This window comes from Rissa tridactyla, chromosome 2 (genome assembly GCF_028500815.1).
Source record: "Rissa tridactyla isolate bRisTri1 chromosome 2, bRisTri1.patW.cur.20221130, whole genome shotgun sequence".
Lineage (NCBI taxonomy): Eukaryota > Metazoa > Chordata > Aves > Charadriiformes > Laridae > Rissa > Rissa tridactyla.
Genome location: NC_071467.1, coordinates 167,537,878 through 167,555,602, shown reverse-complemented (window position 1 = coordinate 167,555,602; position 17,725 = coordinate 167,537,878). Strand labels below are relative to the sequence as shown.

Sequence of the window (17,725 nt, the reverse complement as noted above, 5' to 3'; positions counted from 1 at the left end):
TAGTCCTACCATGACCCGACATCTGAAAAAGTCCTTGCAAGTCTGATGTTCCTATGGGTTTAAAATGGAATGTCAGTTGTGATTTTTTTTGGATTGAAACTGGAATACTGGTTGTGGGTTTTTTGTGTAAGGTTCTTTTAAATAAATTTAAGATTTATGAACTCAAGATATTCACATCTTGTTGTGTAATGAGATAATTTTCTATCTTCTTGCTCATTGTGGTTTTTGATTTGTTTCATGTACGTTGTTCTCATGTTTTGTACCTGTTTGTGTCTGTCCTTGCCTCAGAGGGAAAACGGGCAGGGGGGCGGAGGGAATGAGACTACCATTAGTTTAGTTCCCAGTTCTGTTTGTTTCTTTCCTGCGTCCTCGGTAACCTGTACTAACGCCTTCAGCTTTGAAATAGTGCCCACTCTTTAAGGTGTCATCTTCAGTAAAATAAATGGGGGAATTTAGTTCTCTTGGATCACCGTTTCAGTCTGATTGCATATATGAAAAACAATGTTGTAGATAACACATTTATAGGACTTGAGGGTACAGTCTGAGGTCAACATATCTAGATTTTTGGCAGAGCTCAAGTGTGCTGGTAGGCTCTAGGGAATGGGGTACTCCTGAATGGTGGTATAATTCTGGCACCATTTTGTTATTTTTCCTGTATAGAAGTGAAAAGGGAGATCGTAATTCCTGTAGGTGTAATAAGTCCATGTATAGAATCCAGTTTGATAATTACAGTTTTTAAAGCCTGAAGTTGTCGGTGTTGCCTGGCCATTCTGGAATTATTACCCGAGACCATCCCTCTGTCTTCTGAAATAATTTTCTTTGTCATCTTTCTGTTAAAGAAATGGCACGTGGGGAGCGGGGGGAACACAGGTTGTGAGGAACGCTGTTGGCATAGTTGACGGGCTGTCTTAATGAAAGCAGTGCTCTCTGTCCTGTGCCAATAGGACCTAAATGCCCATTGATGATCCCCAAACTCCACCTCTGATGGTGTAGCTTGCCAAGACCAGATTCCCTGCGTTTGCCCTGGATCCCACAGCCAAGGTGCTCTTCTGTGGAACAAAGCAGAATGTACTAATGCAGGTTTGTTTTGAAAGGAGCCTCAGCTGCGTTTTTTGACTGTGTTATGCCTGTAGAAACATTGAAAATACCCTAGATTGATCAAAATTAAACTCTTTTCTTCCTTCGAGTCGGGGGTATGTTTATTTTCTCTAGTATGTAATTTATCTGTAGCCTTATTTTTCAGCAGCCAAATATGCTGACTGTGCCTGTTACGTTTCCCAGATGAAATTCTCTGGCAAGCTCCACATCTTCTAATATCATTTTGAGGTGCTGATGTAATCAAATAGTTGAACGTGAACGGAACAGGAAATAATATGGTGCAAAACTTGCTCTTAAAATCTGTATGGAATTAAAATGCATTTGTTCTTTTTATATATTTTTACAGTAAGCACTTGTGGTATTTAGTAATTTAACTTTTGGTCATTTTTTTAATTGAAGAGTTATCAATTTATTGAATGCCTAAGGGGAGTGGGGCGAATCAAGACTCAGGTGTTACATATCTTTGTCATATCATCGAAATTTCAGTGGGCGTTACTTTTGCAACTCTGTTCTAATAATTAAACATTGTGCTGAATTAATTTTGCAAACGTGAAGGGGGTAACACAATGAGTACACACAAATTGGTGATCTCAGTTGAAATGCATTAGAGCATCCCGATAGTAGAACTGTAAAACCAGGCATTTTTCTCAACAATTGTAGTATTGCTTAAAAGAAGTGTCACAATTTATAGATTGAGGAATAAAATAAAATCCTCAGAAAGACAAAAGTAGGAGAGGTAGTGTCTGGTCTTCAATACCTGATTTAGCACATATAGATAACCTTGAGTAGTATTGAATTTTTAACTCATAACCTTTAAAGAAAGGTAACTTTGTAGGTCCTCCAAGTCACTTACGATGCTTTGTCCTTAAATTATTTTAAATTTCAAAGTAAAGATGGTTGGATCTAACTATTTATGCAACCTAAGCTTCGGATGCCGTTGAAAGGTGTTACTGGGTTATTAAGGGATGTCACACTGCAAAGGGAAGCTGTATATCCACCAGCTGCACTTCTCACCGATACTGGACTTTTTCAAAGTAGCTTTCTTTCCTGTTAACGCTTTAGATTCAAGCCTAAACCTTTTTGTGGGATTGGGGGTAGAAAAAAAAAAAGAAGCTAGATCAGAGGAATACATGGAATGTATGGAGAGGAATAAAAGGAAATATTTTAGCACGAACAGCAGCTTGGGTGAAGTAAGTCACTATTGGTTGTTTTGATTCTTTTGTATTACTCTCTCCACTTTCACACATGTGAAAAAAATCAAACCTACTACAACAGGTCAGGCGAAAGAATCATCTATGTGGATTTGTGCATAGCATCTTTTCTGTTTTGTTCTTTATTCATCTTCTCATTTTCCGTGCTTGGTTGAGGGTTAACTGCGAGCTGTCTCCTCTTAATTATCTGCGTTAGAGCCTTAGGTGCTGCTCCCAGGTTTGGTACCACAGCCTGCCCGTCTGTGAATCCTGTGTGGTTCTGTCTGCTGCGTCCCTTCATCTACACTACCAGCGCTGACCTACTGCAACAAAAAAATGCCTGTCGTTCATAGAAGGCAAATAATCTGTAAACAGGAAAGTGCTGGTGGTGTTGAGGAAATAACCCAGCTCAAAAGTCTCTCAATCTCCAAATAAAAAAGATTATCTTTTGGTTACCGCTGTTACCTTTGTCCTCCCGGCAAAATTTATCACACTTGTAGCTTGCAGGTCACACGAATCGCTCCCATGCCCCTGCTTATCTCTTCTGAGAGTTTTTCTTTTAGTTTTTCAAAGTACAGGAGCCGCAAGTTCTAGATGAAATGCTTTCTATTATACTTTTCAGAAGAATAATACCAAAAAAGGGGAGTGTACACCGAGGGGACCATTTTCATCTACTAAACAGGAATGTAGACTGTATTTTATGGAAATTACTCAAATCTTATGTTTTTTGTTCTGGAAATTGCCTGTGAATTGTTCTCTTGGATAGTTTTGACTAAATTACTTCTGTTAGTCTACTGTTATTTTTTTTTTAAATATATCTTTTAAAAAAAGGAAAGTTCAGTGTGTTCAAGATGCTCACTGGATTGATCTGATTAAAGGCAGTCTCTTGCTTTCACGTTTCTTTTGTGTAAACTCTGGGTTAATTAAGTGACTCATTCATTCCGTCTAGCTACAGCTGAAAGGCTGCAGAGGCGAATGAATTGCAGGCAGCAGATGCTTGGATGAAAGAAGAAACAAACCAACCACAGGGAGAAACTTTCTGAAGCATCTGTGTTTCCTTCTGAGAAGCGAGTTGAGAACAGACAGCCTGTGCCTCACCAGAGATCTGTGGAAGTGATCAGTTCATAGAATACAATCAAAGTTTCTCTTCATTTCTAAATACTATGGGACTTTCTAACTTTTGTTCTTAACTTCTGTGATGTAGCCATTAATAAATGCCAGTGCATTTTGATGTGTTTCAGTTGTGTGCTATACAATGGCAAATCTTAGTTCTGCATCCGGTTTTCTTTTGCTTCGTGTGGCCAAGGCGAGAATTTTTGCATGACTGCAATAAAATAATGGGGAGGATCTAGAAGGAGGCTCAAAAAAGGTCATGCTCAGTTGCGGCAGAGGAATAGGATGCTCAGATGTCAGGAGCCATGAGTTCTGGCTTATATCCTTGGGATTATTTCCGCTTTTATCCAGCAAGCCTCTTCCATGAAACACTGAAACGGTTCCTGAAACAGAAGCCAAAACCTAGACTGCTTGGTTAGGAGGGGGATCGACAGACATGGTCTTGCTGGTCTTTCGGGCTTTAAGTTGTGCATTTGGGCTTGCCCTACACATAAGAGGCTGACCGCTGTGCAAGAAGTGCCGTGGCAGATGTTTGGTTGGTCGTGCGCTTCCCAGGAGTGGGGCAGATGGTGTCAAATGCTTTCAGGCTGAGGAGGAGACAGAACCAGGATCTCCAGCTTGTAGGGTGTGGAGCCCGCGTCGCTTAGGAAGGGGACACTATAGATGTTTGTTTCAGGTTGATGCTGTTTGTGCATGTTTCATATGCTTAAGTGTGTACGTGGGATCCATTCCTTTGGAGGTGTATGTGAGGATGCTGAATTTATGGATCTAGAATATGCTGGGTGTTTGGCTTAATCAATTGCTGGTGCCCTTGGACGGGTACAGCATCAGGACTTCAGATGCTGCATGAAGTTTTGTGCGCAGGACTTGGCTGTCTAGAGCTGATTGGGCACTGGAGCACTGGGCACTATGTAATCTTTGTGGAACTGATATTTTGAAAGTAGTTGTCTTGGCTCTTCTGAGCTGAACTTCAGGAGCCCAAGAGCAGTATTTGGATTTTATTGAGGGGGACGGAAGGTACTATGGCCGCTACTTTTATCTTTTCTTTTTTTTTCCTTTTCTCCCCCTTGCTTATTCTTCAGCAAGGGTGTCTTGCACAGTAACAACCTTCTCCTTCCATTTCTTCTTGTTGTCTTGTCCATATCTTCCAAATATCTCCTTGTCACTTTTGCAAGATATGCAAAGCATAACTGAAATGATGTTGTAGAGTCTAAAAGTGTTGTTTCTTTCAAATGCCAAGAAAAAACCCAAACACAAAGCCACTCCCGAGTCCCTCTGGTACTTGTCAGAAGTCATCCTCTTATGATTCTAAGAATTTGGCTGAAAAATTTAAAAATGTCTTACAAGCATTCTAAATCTAAAGTGGTAGGAAATGTAGGAGGGGGAAAAAAGGGGGGGAGGCTACTGAATATTTTCTGAATAATAAAGCGAACCTTTCTGTAAAACATCTTCTTTACTAATTAATCATAAAATGAAGCTAACTTTCTGAAGTACAACAGCACGTAACAAAAAGCTTTTTGATGAAGTTTGCTGTTGGGAATGATCTCATCCTAGAGACCAACCGCTCACTGTGCAATGCCCTAACTATTTGCTGAAACAAGAGTGTGCTGCATCGGCCGAGCAGTGAGTCAGCTCTTCGGTGGCATTGGGGGGAGCCGAGTGTCCGTTGGGATGCAGCCATGGCCCGGCAGCAGATAGGAGACGCCGTCTGTCAAGCTTTTTGCTTCAGTTAAGAAAGAAGAGCAAATCTTCCAGGTGGGTCAAGCAAGAACGGCTTCCTCTGAACTGGATGCATTTATTTTTCTGGCAATCGCATGTATGGTGTGTTTTTTTTTTTGTTGTTGTTTTAAGACTCTATATAGAAGACTTTAATTAAAAATGATGCAACAGTGATCCCTAGCTTCATAGTTTTAAGTTATTTATTTTAAAGCTTAGTACAGCGAATCAATATACCTTCTGTATTAAATTCACCCAGCCGTATTTTGCAGTGAACTTTTGTCTTGCCAGAGTAAGAAATGAAGGCATCTCTTAACTGGGTGAGAGTATTTATTTCTCATCCTGGAGAAGAGAAGGCTCCGTGGAGACCTTGGAGCCCCTTCCAGTCCCTCAGGGGGCTCCAGGAAAGCTGGGGAGGGACTCTGGATCAGGGAGGGGAGCCATGGGACGAGGGGGAAGGGTTTTCCACTGACAGAGGGGAGACTGAGATGAGATGTGAGGCAGAAATTGTTGGCTGTGAGGGGGGTGAGCCCCTGGCCCAGGTTGCCCAGAGAAGCTGTGGCTGCCCCATCCCTGGAGGGGTTCAAGGCCAGGTTGGACGGGGCTTGGAGCAACCTGGGCTGGTGGGAGGTGTCCCTGCCCAGGGCAGGGGGTGGCGCTGGGTGGGCTTTAAGGTCCCTTCCAACCTGAACTGTTCTATGATTTACCTAATGTTCCCTTTAGATTAACTTTGTCACAGACTTAGACAAGAAAAACATTCAAGGACTCCTGTAGCTACTGCATAGCGATACTCAGAGTAAGCCCTGATAATTTTGCTCCTCCTTTGACTGAAGTCCTCTGGCCTTTCAAAATAAACCTGTTGAGAGGAGGACCCTTCACCCGTCTCCCCACATCACGTTACTGCGCGCGTGGTCAGAATTTGAGTATGAGATAATTGACTTTCAGTGGAAGTTCTGGAAGCAATGGGATTTTGAGTAGTGCAAGCCACTAGAAGTGGTGCGTGCTGAAATGCCACGTGCCCTCTACCCGTTTCTGCTTTAAAATTATAAAATTGTCGCTTCAAAATATGCTGTTGACTGAAAGAACTTACCGTAGTAAGAGCAAACCCCAGCTATTCAACTCCTGCCATTCTTGTGGGAGTTGCCAGTTGTGTCTGTCTCGCTGAGTTGGAGTTTCAGTGATGTGCCAGAGACAAAGCGAGTTTGAGTCATTCTCAGGCCACTTTAGAAATTGTAGTATTCAGTGTTTTTGTTCTTTCACTTTCTCACCCCTGGATGATTATTTGTTGTCCTTGGATGTGTTGAGAGCCGCATGTTGGGTCCAGTATAAAATGCAATATCTGTGTGTAGGGGGAGCCAAGAAGTTTGGAGTCTGCTCAAACTCAAATACAAATATTTTATTTCTCTCAATTAATGAAATGCTGAGAACTGTAAAAACAACGGCATTACACATGAGACAATATATTATACTTGCCTTCTTTTAGTTGGAATTTATCTTAAAATTACAGAAGAATTAATTAATAACTTTTGAGTCATAGCAGCTTCTAAATCTGAATGCAGCTGGAGTGACTATATTTCACATACAGGTTGTTGACTTAGAAATGCCCAGACCCTGGGTGGCATAGGAACAGAGCTGTTTATACAACTTTCTTTGTTTTGTTAGTAGCTGTCAGGCGTGTTGCACGGGGCCAGTTTCAGTGTATTCCCACCTCCTAGTTACGCTTGGTTAGTGGTGAACATGGTATTTGGGAGCAGAGCCTGGAGGTGCAGGGTTACTGCTGACATCCTGGCCCAGCAAAACAGACAGTGAGACTTGCCAGTGAGCTTAAAATAAATATTAACAAAACAAAACCCAAATGCAGACAAGTCCAGTTCATAAGTACCTCCTGCAGGAGCCAGCGTCCTGTCTCTGAGCAGAAGCTGGTGGCCGTGCATGCTGTCTGTCACCTTGTGTGCTCCTGGTTTTGCCCAGGTTTAATGTGATATTTGATGGCTCAGCCAGGATGCAGGTGGAACTCCGAATGGATGTGTGAACAGCTTTTATTTTTTTTTTCTTAAAACTTTTCAGCGCAGATTTATTAAGTTCAGATTAAAAGCAGGATGGTATAATTACTTTCTTAAGTTGGTCTTTGCAATAAGAACCTACACATCAAGCTTTTCCAATGTATTTAATGAGTTGAGTTGGCCTGAGCAGCAATGGATCAGCTATCCCAGTGCAGGGATGCGTGGCTGGAGCCACTGCTCCTGGAGCATGAGTCTTGTGAGGAGGGAGCTGGGGGTGTTCAGCCTGGAGAAAAGGGGGCTGAGGGGGAGACCTTCTCGCTCTCCACAGCTCCCTGAAAGGAGGGGGTAGCCAGGGGGGGTTGGTCTCTTCTCCCAGGTAATGAACAATGGGATGAGGGGAGACGGCCTCAAGTTGCGCCAGGGGAGGTTTAGGATGGATATTGGGAGAAACTTCTTCCTGGAAAGGGCTGTCAAGCATTGGAAGAGGCTGCCCAGGGCGGTGGTGGAGTCGCCATCCCTGGGGGTATTTAAAAGCCGGGCAGACATGGTGCTGAGGGACGTGGGGTAGTGGTGGTTTTTGTCAGTGTTGGACTCAATGATCCTAAAGGTCCCTTCCAGCTGAGACAATTCCATGATTCTGGTGGCAGTGCAGACCTCAACTATCCTGGGACTGTCTCCCTGAGTAATGTACCTGAGCAAGACGAGGCACTGGATTCGAGGCCCCTGGATGGAGGAGGGAGGGAATTTTATTAGAAAATTACTTGTATTTTGGCGCTGGAGCAGCTCTTGGGATTGTTTCGTTGGTGAGTGGGGGCCTTGCTGTGCTGAATAGACGACGTGTTGAGCCTCTGCATGTTCTCCCTCCAGTGTGTAGGCTTCTTCTGGCTCTGCAGAACTCCCTTAATTCCCGCAGGTGTGAGAAATAGAAATCAGATGGATTAAGTGTACTGCTGGAAACTAGTTTTATTGCTACATCTGAAGTATTTTCACAAGGGGATTGTTTTTTTTTTTTTGTTCGGCCGTAGTGCAATATTTATTTTATTCATGTAGCTTTTGATTTCTGAAGACATTATTTGAGATTTTTCAGGCAGTAAATCTGTGCACTAATTTACTTGATTGTGCTGTAAAGTATTGCACGCTGTACTGCTTTCAGTCTTGACGGGAAACTGCTCCGATCTTGTCGCGTCTTAAGAGCAGCTATCGCTTTCCTTGATAGGCACAGAGCAAGTGTCCGAAAGAACAGTTCCACCAAGCTCCCTTTGCATCAGGTATCGTTGTTGTGATAACACTGACAAACTCATACTGCTCCTCTGCCTTAGGCAAAATAAAATAGGGTCTGTGGGGAAGGAATCTGCCAAGATGCCGAATCTCTCCTTTTTTTCCTGCAGTTCTTTTCCCTCTCACTCTTTATTTACTGCGATTGACTAGCAACTTGCAGAAATGCAGCAGAATAAAAGTGCGTCAGTCTCTCATCATCCAGACCTCTGGCTGTTTTTGCCGTGGCCGTAGGCATGATAGGTTAAAAAAAAAAAAAAAATTAAAAAATCATGTTTAACACCGCATCGCAGGGCAGGGTAGGGTGAATGCTGGATGAATGATCTTGCGCTGTGGTGCTCTGCTCTGCAGCCATCTTCTGCAGGGTATTACTTAAGAGCCTACCTGTGTCAAATACGCCGCTGCGTATATCGTGGCTCCGATCTTGAACCAATTTGTTCGTCTGTTCTGGTTTAACACAGCTGTCCACACCTTATTGTAACCTGTCGTCATCTGCTGTTGGGTGCTGAGACTCCGTCCCGCTTTTTCATGCTGAATTGAACAAATCTGGTTTTGGAGGCAGTTGCATAATGGGGAATTAGTGTCTTTCCTCTGTTCCAGTTAATTTTTTGTTAGCTTTAGAAGCTTCTTCCTTTACAAACCTTAATTAATCTAAAGTTGTAAACAAACATCTGAAGGATTTATCGGGTAATTCCAAGGCCAGTCACTTTTGTCTGGAATTCACTAAGGGGTGACACTGTGTGTTAAAAACCATACAAGCCATAGTTTTGATGCAGGGTATATGAACATCTTTCAGCTTAAACCAAATGTTTAATCTATTTGCAGACTGGCACTGAATCTTATTCTGACTGCTTGGGTTGTCAGCCCACTTGTAAAGAAGGTAAACTTAACTCTTACGCACTGACTTTTTTTTGTTTGGTTGGTCTTTCTCCCCCCTCACCCCTCCCCAATCTGAGTCCCAGGAACTGCTCTTCCTGGGGAAACACAAATTCCCTTTGCAGCAGGATGATTTTTTTTTTTAACATCACTGCAAAGCATTTAGACTTACAGAAAATCCCAAAAGCTTGGGTTCTTTATGCCTTGGAAATGTGATATGCGAGATAAATGGCAGATAACTAAATGTTAATGATCTTAACCCTATCTGGCAACACTGTTCTGACCTGTATCTCCCCTTCTTCCCTTTCACCAGGTATCGCTATCGCTTTCTGCTTACACCTTACAGAACAAATCCACTCTTGCTTGCTCTGATTTCAGCTGGAAGTCTCAAATGTTGGTGCTGTATGACAAATAATGGGAGAATGTTTATTTTCTTTTGTTCCCCCGCACCTTCCCTTTAGTGTCAGAGTCAGCCTGACCCGAGGTGCCAGCTCTGGCTTGGCCAGGTCAGTCACTGTCCCCGCAGAGGGGAGCTGAGGTGATGTTTGGAGGCTTTTCCTGAAGGAACTGGGAGAAAGTGGGATGTTCCACAGGTGACTTCTCTGCAGAGCTGGGATCTCAATTAGGGCCTGGCAAAGTCTGTGTGTCATCAGGACTTTACCATTGCAGTAGTGTTGCTATCTCAGGACACCAATATTGCATCATTGTGGGGAATTTGGTCTTTTCCACATGAAGCTTTTGGGCAACAAGTCCTCTGGAAACTTCCGGAGTATAGTCTTACTCTGAATGGTCTTGCTTTTAATTGATTATAACACTTTGTATTGTGTCTGTAGTGATTTTGAGCATCATTAACTTTTCTGTTAGAGGGCGGCCTCTAGTCTAGAAGTAAATACTTTGATACTAGGTAAAGCCTCTGGGCTACTGAATAGCCATGACTCCTGGAAAGGCATTTTGGCTTGAAGAAAGGAGGAGAGAGAGGAGGAACCTCCCCCAGCCCCTGCCAGGGTTGGCTTACAGAGCTGAGTGGAGTATGTTTTCACATGCTACAGAACTACAGCCATGATCTGTAATTCTTCACTGTGCAATCCAGACTCTGGAACAGCAGGATTTCAAATATTCAGCTGTCAAATGCAGCGGGTCACTTAAGCCTTGACCAGGTTTAACTTTGTACTTGGAAAGGTAATCTGGCTCCGCAGTTGCAGTGGTGCCTTGGGTCCTATCAACTGGTCCTCCCCGCTGGTAGGAGATGGGTGAAGATTGTCTTCCAGAAGTGCCAGGTAGCAGCTGCTTTATTAGCAGCAGATTCCAGAAAAGCAAATAGGGAAGCTCAAGCTCGATGATTTCTAGCACTTAAGCAGCAATGACCCTGTGTCTGTGCACTGGGGTTTTTTAAATGCTTTTCTTCTTTTGCCTTCCTCCTTATGATCCATATTTATGTTTTGTCCCTTGAGAAGGCAGAGAGAAATCTACTGATAATGCAGAGACTCTAAACGCGTTACCTTTGCACAATGGAAAAAATTAGATTACTGTGGGTTTTGTTTATTTTTTTAAAATGTATTCCTTGGTGTACTAGTTGTACTGTTGTCTGGTATCATTTAAAAAAAAAAGCTGCATTCCTTCTGTCTAATAAGAACCGATGATGCATCTTCTGTATCATCACTGGCTAAATAGCAGCCCCCAAATTAATAGGGAAATTGATATGTAAAAGCACAATCAGGTTCTGTTGTATTTGTAATCTGTAACTACTGAGTTTTGGCACAGGCTAAACTTAAGTGTTGGAGACAAGGGGAATTATCATTCCCATCTGCCCTTGTTAATGCAGGAGCTCTAGTACACAGAGGAAATACTGTTTTCCTTCTGTTTTTAGAAATAGCGTGTGTGTGTGGCATGCCCTTGGGATGCTTTTGCTCACCTGTGAGTAATGAGGAGTGTTAGGCATTTCTAATATGGTCTTATCTGGCTGTTGTGACACCGGTCCTGCTGTTGGAACCCTTTCAAGCCATTCTGCTCAGCTTCATCTCCGGTTTCTGTAACGGAGACACCAGGCACTGGAAACCAACCTGTGAAGCTCATGTGTGCCGAGGTAGCAGATATCGGGGAAAGGAAGATAAAATTTCCTGTAAAGCAGCATCTGTGTTCAGGAGCGGGTTCCACAAAAAGCAGGCAGGAAAACACGTTGATTTCTAGCGCTTAAGTAGCAGTGTCATGTATGTGTGTGTGTTGTTTTTTCTTCCCCTATTCCCTTGCTTGCTCATTCTGTTCCGTTTTGCCCCTTGAGAGAAGGGAGAAATCTCAATGCCCCATTATATGTGCAAGGGACGAACATCCCTCTTGAAAATGTTGCTGCCTGTCGTGTCTAAAAAGTGTGATGAGGACAATAAATAGAATATAGAGCCATGATGGAGGCTCTGCCCAGTGGTTTGTTATGGAAATGTGCGGCCTTAACTCAGAATTGAGTCTGTAAAGAGCAACTAGTTCATAAAATATATCACTGTAAACAGAGGAGATGCTGAATTTGCTAATGAGTGTCTTCATCTTAGTCTTGCTCACCTTCTGAAGCGAGGGTGTGACTGATTTCAAGGGCATGGTTAATGGCTAGTTCAGTTCCTCTTAAGTGTTCCCAAACGTCTTAAATATTTAACCTAAAATACACGGGTCATTAAACCTGTCAAACTGATTTGCTCAGATGCTGGTGTTTGTTTAGAGCACATCTGGGCATGGGAATTTGGTCTATATAAATGACCTTTTGCATGGAGATATCTTACGGTTTGGTTTTTTTTTTTTAAACTAAATAACATGTACTTTCAGAGTTTTTAACCTGGGGCGTTGGTCAGGCTGCTGGTGTGTATTCTGCTTAATTTTGGTACTTGATGGGTTGTGGGTTTTTTCCTTCAAAGCATTCCATGTGAAATACACTTTCAGAAATAAGTTTCCAAAGTGAAAATCCAAGGATTAAATAAATCCTAAACCTCTCTGTCTTGAAGGTACCTCTAGGCCAAGACTGGGGCAGTGGCGGGTCAGGTGAAGAAGCACAGATCGCCGGTACTGCCACATTTGAGTCCTCAAGTCCCTGTGAAACGACTCGTTCACAAGCACCACCTAAACCTCAATGTAAACAGCACTGGCTGTTCTCTGTGTGGGTTCTTTAATCTAAAAAACCACGGTGGCTCGGTAGGTGGGTTTTTAAGGTGCGCTGTGCGTTTAAGGGCTCAGTGAAGTCAGTTAACAGCATCCCTGAAGAGTGACCTGCGGCTGTGCAGCTCTCCCCGCCGCCGTCCATCCGTGCACAATCCCCTCCACGCTGCACCGGCTCCTGGAGGAACAGCGATAGCAGCGGAGGATTATGACCTCTGCAGGAGGCTTGGGTGTAAGGGAGGAGACGTTAACGGGCAACTCTGGCGCTTAAATTATGAAAGTTGGCAGGCGTCAACCTTGAAAACATAAGTAGATTTAAGTCTCATGAATTTTCATGCTTTCTTACAATAGTAAAATGTCAGATGCGGTTCCGAATTCTCCTCCAATAGTTGTTTTGCTCTAAAGCTGTTGCCATGGTAACGTGTCACTGCTGAGGCAGCCTTCAAGGTCCTGAAGAAATGGGAAATCCAAACTTCTCTCTTGTTTGCCCACACTAATATATTAGCTGATGCTGCAGACAACATTCTTTAATCTGGTCTAATTTTGTAAAATTGCTGTTGGCACCTGCAACTTCCGTCTTGGTTTTCCTTTTCTGAAGTCACAGAAAGGCAGTGCTTCGTAGTCCAAGTGAGATTATGGTGTTCTCTATTCGGGGCTGCACCAGCAGCTGGATATATTTGATACACATTCACGTTTGTATTTTTTTTCAAATGTGCACGGCATCACTGACTGCTCCATTGACTCTCTGATCTGTGCAGCGTGAGTTTGTCATCTGTGAAAGCAGAGAGGAAACAAACAGCCCTGTTCTTGAACCATCTCAGGACTTGCCACGTTAGGGAGTGGGAAAGTTATGGTGTTCTTTACTGCTACCCCAAAAGGATGTGCTGTGGATGAAGAGCGAGAGAAGGATGCTTTTTCGTTTACGTGTTGAACAGCCTGTTACAACCTGGTTGCTGATAAATGTATTTCAGGCTTGTCTGCTGGGGATGTGACCTCGATGCCTTTATGACTTGCAGCTAGAAGCCTTTTATTTCTTCCTTGTCCTCCTTCACCTGTGGCTGGTGGAGGCAAAAAGGAAGCGCTAACTATGGCTTGAATAGGATCGAGCTCCAAGAAGTTCCTTTGCAACGTGAGACCAAGAGTTTCCATGCGGTTGAGAAATAGAGCTAATGGAGCGACATACAGCACTGTGTGGAGAACGAGAGAATGAGGATTGAGGCAGCCCGTCAGCTCAGTGGCGTTTTGGGTTAAAGAGGTGGCAGTTGTGGGTTAGATACTGGTGAAAACTTATGGTCACCTCACACCTCCAGCTGTTCGTTAAACTTTTAAAAAAAACGTAACAGTTGAATCGGTGTGAGTGAAGAGGGTGGTGAGTTGGAAATAGCCCTCTATTGAGCTGTTATGGGTGGGTGGATCACACTGTGAAGGGGCAGAGGAAGACTATGGAGAATATATGGAGAGTTGCTGGTTGTCTGTGCTAGCCGCCGGCTGGTTGTCCACGCTAGCCTGTGAAAAACAGATTTGCCAGGCATTCAGTTTAGATAAAAAGAACCATCTAGAGCAGAGAGACCTTATAAAAGACTTCTTAAAGGCTAGCGAAAATGAGCATTTTTAAAAAAGGCATGGAGAACTTAGACCTTGCAAACCACCCCTGTTTCTTACAGTAGTGGGCTGGGGAGACTCTCTTGGTGGTGTGCGCTTTCGCAGGAGCAGATGAGGATGACCTGGACTACTGGAGTTTCCAGGAAGCTGGGCTGATGTGAATATCAAAACAACTTACTAAGTAAGAGCTTCTCATCATCTGGTGTCTCCGGCTGTACCTGTACCAGTGAATTACATGATGCTGGGTGACTTCTGGGAGTGCTGGCGTACAGCCTCGGTGCTGTTTGTTTTTAGAGTATTTCCTGTTGCAATCTCTGGCCTTGGGGCAGAAGTCTTCTCCCAGGCACTGGTGAATGCTGTTCAAGAGCTGGCATGGACCAAGACCGTTCCCAAGAGCCGTTGGCACATACCCATCCTGGTTTCAAGAGTAAGACTTCACAAATGTGAATGCAGCCACTTCCCACTCACTGCTGTCCTGGGCACATTTAAGTCAACTCTGACTCTGAACCTCCCAGTGGGGAGGTAGCCTTCGTGTTCCTTCGGGATTGCAGGAAGCGCAATCAGTTTAGCAGCCTTTCATTAGAGGACAAGTGAAATTTGAATAATGAAAGCTGCTTTTTTCTCTTTCTCCTTCTCCAGGGATGATTAGTGTTCAGCCCCAGCTAGGGCAAAATGGCCATTGGAGCAGCTTCAGTTGTATTTAGTTTAACTGAGGGGTGTTCCTGTTTCAGTCATCTTTCGAGACTTGGCTCAGGTTCTTGCTGCTCCTTTTTCGAATGTGCGCGCAGCTGAGTTTTTACTTAGTGAATCTCCGTAACATCTCAAATCATTAAAAATGCCCATCTCTGGTCTGTACTACCCAAAAAGATGGCAGGTTGTCGGATAACGCTAAGTGTGGGCGCGGGCGTGTGCTTTGACAAATAAAGCATATGACAGGAGTCACAGTGGATCTGTATTGATTAGATGGAACAGTAGGAAGAATTCTTGAATTCTTAAAACCTTTATTTGTAGCTGTAATTTGGCGAGGCTGAAGGCATACTGTTCAATGGATTGTTCCAAAAATAAATATTTCGGAAGAGGATTAAACTTGAATGTGAAAGACAGTTTTTTCTTATGCACCAGTGTTCATGGAAGGAACTGGTCAGAAATCACTATTTGCCTTAAATTTGCATGCTCTGAATGCAAATTAGAACTGCTTTCACCCAAACTACTCATCCACACAGGAAGCTAGAAGTGCTGTGGGGAATAAAACTGCAATAGCTAATTTTAGCTAATTTAGTCCTGTTAGCAGCAGAGTTCTTCAACTGTGAAAAGAGGTACTTTGGTCTTGCTGAAATCACTTTCTTTTTTTATTGCGCTTCTAGTGAAAAGGAATGTGCTTTCTTTCTCACCAAGGGTGTTTTCTGCCTTGGGTTTTCATGTTTTCTTCCTTTTTTTTTGTCTTTTTGTGGATCTGGATGTTTGTGTGTTAAAGCCTTGGGGGGGTTTGGGTAGTTGTTTTTTTTTTTTTCCTGTTTAGACACATCTGAAAGATCTATAGAAGAATTCAAAAATTACTTGTGTCAAAACATTTCATCTCAGCCATCTTTGGGTGTTTCCAGCCTTTTGTCGTGCGTCTTCTGCCTTGTGATGCAGTTGACTTCTCGCTCCGAGCTTCCCCACGCTCTCCGGTTGTACACTAACCAACCGAGGACCACTGGCTGCTGGAGTCTGCCTCTTAATTAGTGTTGGCTGCACCGTCCAGGCTTCAGGATCATTCTGAAAGGTCCTTGGTTGGTCCTTGATGCCGGTGATTTGGCAATTCGTGAGTCACTCTTGCAGCTTTCTGGAATCATCGCATGTTGTTTCTTTATTCGAATTGCTTTTGACATATGAAAATCCACTGTGCTATAAAAACAGCTACACTTGTGCAGCTGCTTATTTACTGTCTGATTGCATGAACCTCACTGGTTTTTAACTTTGTCAACCTGAATTGCTATGGAAGACTATTTGTTAGAGCCTGTTCTCTTTCATAAGGATTTAATGTGGATATTGGTGAAGAATATCTGCTTGCTTTGCAGTTGAAGACCTTTATTCTTCTGTGCACTACCTGCAGTTGGGAAGTATGATCTCTTTCCGCAAGTAGCGAGAGTTGCGTGACTACTGTGAACGTCTGACTTGCTGCTCATGAATGCTTCCTGAGAAGATTATTCACTCTTAGAGTTCAGTGGAACTCCATCTTGTGTTTTGAAGACTCTTTAAATTATTAGTCTAACTTCAGCACTTTCCTTCTCTCCTGGGAGATGCTCTACTCAAAAACCTAGAATTGAATCTAAAAGCAATCTCTCAAATACTGCCAGCTTTATCTGAGATGCCTCATGCGAGTGTGGGAACAGGAATGTGATGCTTAACAAAAATTCATTAAGTATTTGGCAGTGGTACCCATTAAAAAAAAAAGTCCACTGTATATTCTAGAATAAATTCTCGTTTTGGGTTCTTGGTGAGTTCAGTTATGGGCAAGGAGCCAAGACGGGGGCTTGTGGCTATAAAGGTGGTTTTCCTTGTTCGAGGTGTGGTAGTTAATTTGCTGCCAGCACGATTCCTCCAGGGGAGGACTGGGGTGAACATCTGAGCTGCCTTAATCTCCGGGTTTCATGGCCACCATGTATATATAGCTCAGGGTTTACAAGACTCTGCGTCTGAAGCTGTGGAATTCGACAACGTGATACTGCTTTGCATGTGGAATGCTGGAGCTGCAATGTGTGCCGCCCCTCTCAGCTTGTCATATCGAGTGATCTCCATGTACCGTGCATATTTAAGACGGGGAGCTATTTAAAGGAAGCTGTTTATCTAGAGATTTGGAAACCAAGTATGAAGGGTGAGAGACAGCAGGAAAGCAAAAGATTGAGTGGCTTTTTCTCCCGGGATATGGAAAACGGTCTTCTGAATTTGGGGATGAGTAAACAGAAAGGGTTTAGAGAAACTGAGGGAGCCTGTAAGGGTATCTGATATGATGAATGGCACATTCTTTCTGTTATAAAACTTAATTGCACTGGAGGACATTCCATTTAGCTGGGGTAAGAGGGATAATCCTGAACGTAACTGGAGGTTTGCTCTGATGTTTCTCTTTGGCAGTACAGCAACACAAACGCAGATTGAGAGGAGCACTGTTCATACAGAAAGAGCTAAATTATTGGCACTAGAGACTCTCAAATCATGATGACTTTGTGAGGTGGAGGTGGGGGACTCGCTGCCTTGCTTCTGTCAAGCATCGTTTTTGGGGTTGCTGAGTGAGGTAAGTTGTGTGCTTTTCTCATGGACCAAGGAGAGGTGGTAGTTTACTCCCTCCTCAGAGGGGCTGCCACTGGAAACAGGGTAGAGACAAGTAATTGCTACTTAACGAACTTTCAAAATCATAGAAAAGCAGAAATGAATTGTTAATGTTTGCCCTGAAACATGTATATGCTTTTTGTGAGTCTCGGAATGACTCTTGTATTATAGATGGGGTAGATTTGGTGAATTCTCAGGTGAGAAAGAAACAGAAGGTAGGAGACGAGGTAGCAAGCAGAAAGTAGGCTCGTGTATTCACGGGGTGCCGGCAATTCAGCTGGGGGGAGGAAACCCATCTGTGTAGAAAACTGGGTGAAGGTAGAGAAGCCATTGAAATGCTTAACAGTAAAAGTGCAAGGAGCTTGGGAAGCCGAAGAGCTGAGGAACAAGAACTACTGGTGCAGGACG

The 17,725-nt window shown here is 43.4% G+C and overlaps 1 protein-coding gene across 8 annotated transcripts in view; it reads left to right on the top strand.

The window, feature by feature from the left end:
- Positions 1–17,725, top strand: part of MAP4 (microtubule associated protein 4) — a 171,670-nt gene that overhangs the window by 11,635 nt on the left and 142,310 nt on the right. The window contains exon 2 of one of the 8 annotated variants that reach the window (XM_054190131.1): positions 4,956–5,156. The exons of 6 other annotated variants lie outside the window; for them this stretch is intronic. The gene's annotated coding sequence lies outside the window, so the exon portion shown is untranslated. Of the gene's footprint in view, positions 1–4,955; positions 5,157–16,851; positions 17,283–17,725 lie in introns of those variants that run through there. One more of the 8 variants, XM_054190130.1, reaches the window with a different exon arrangement.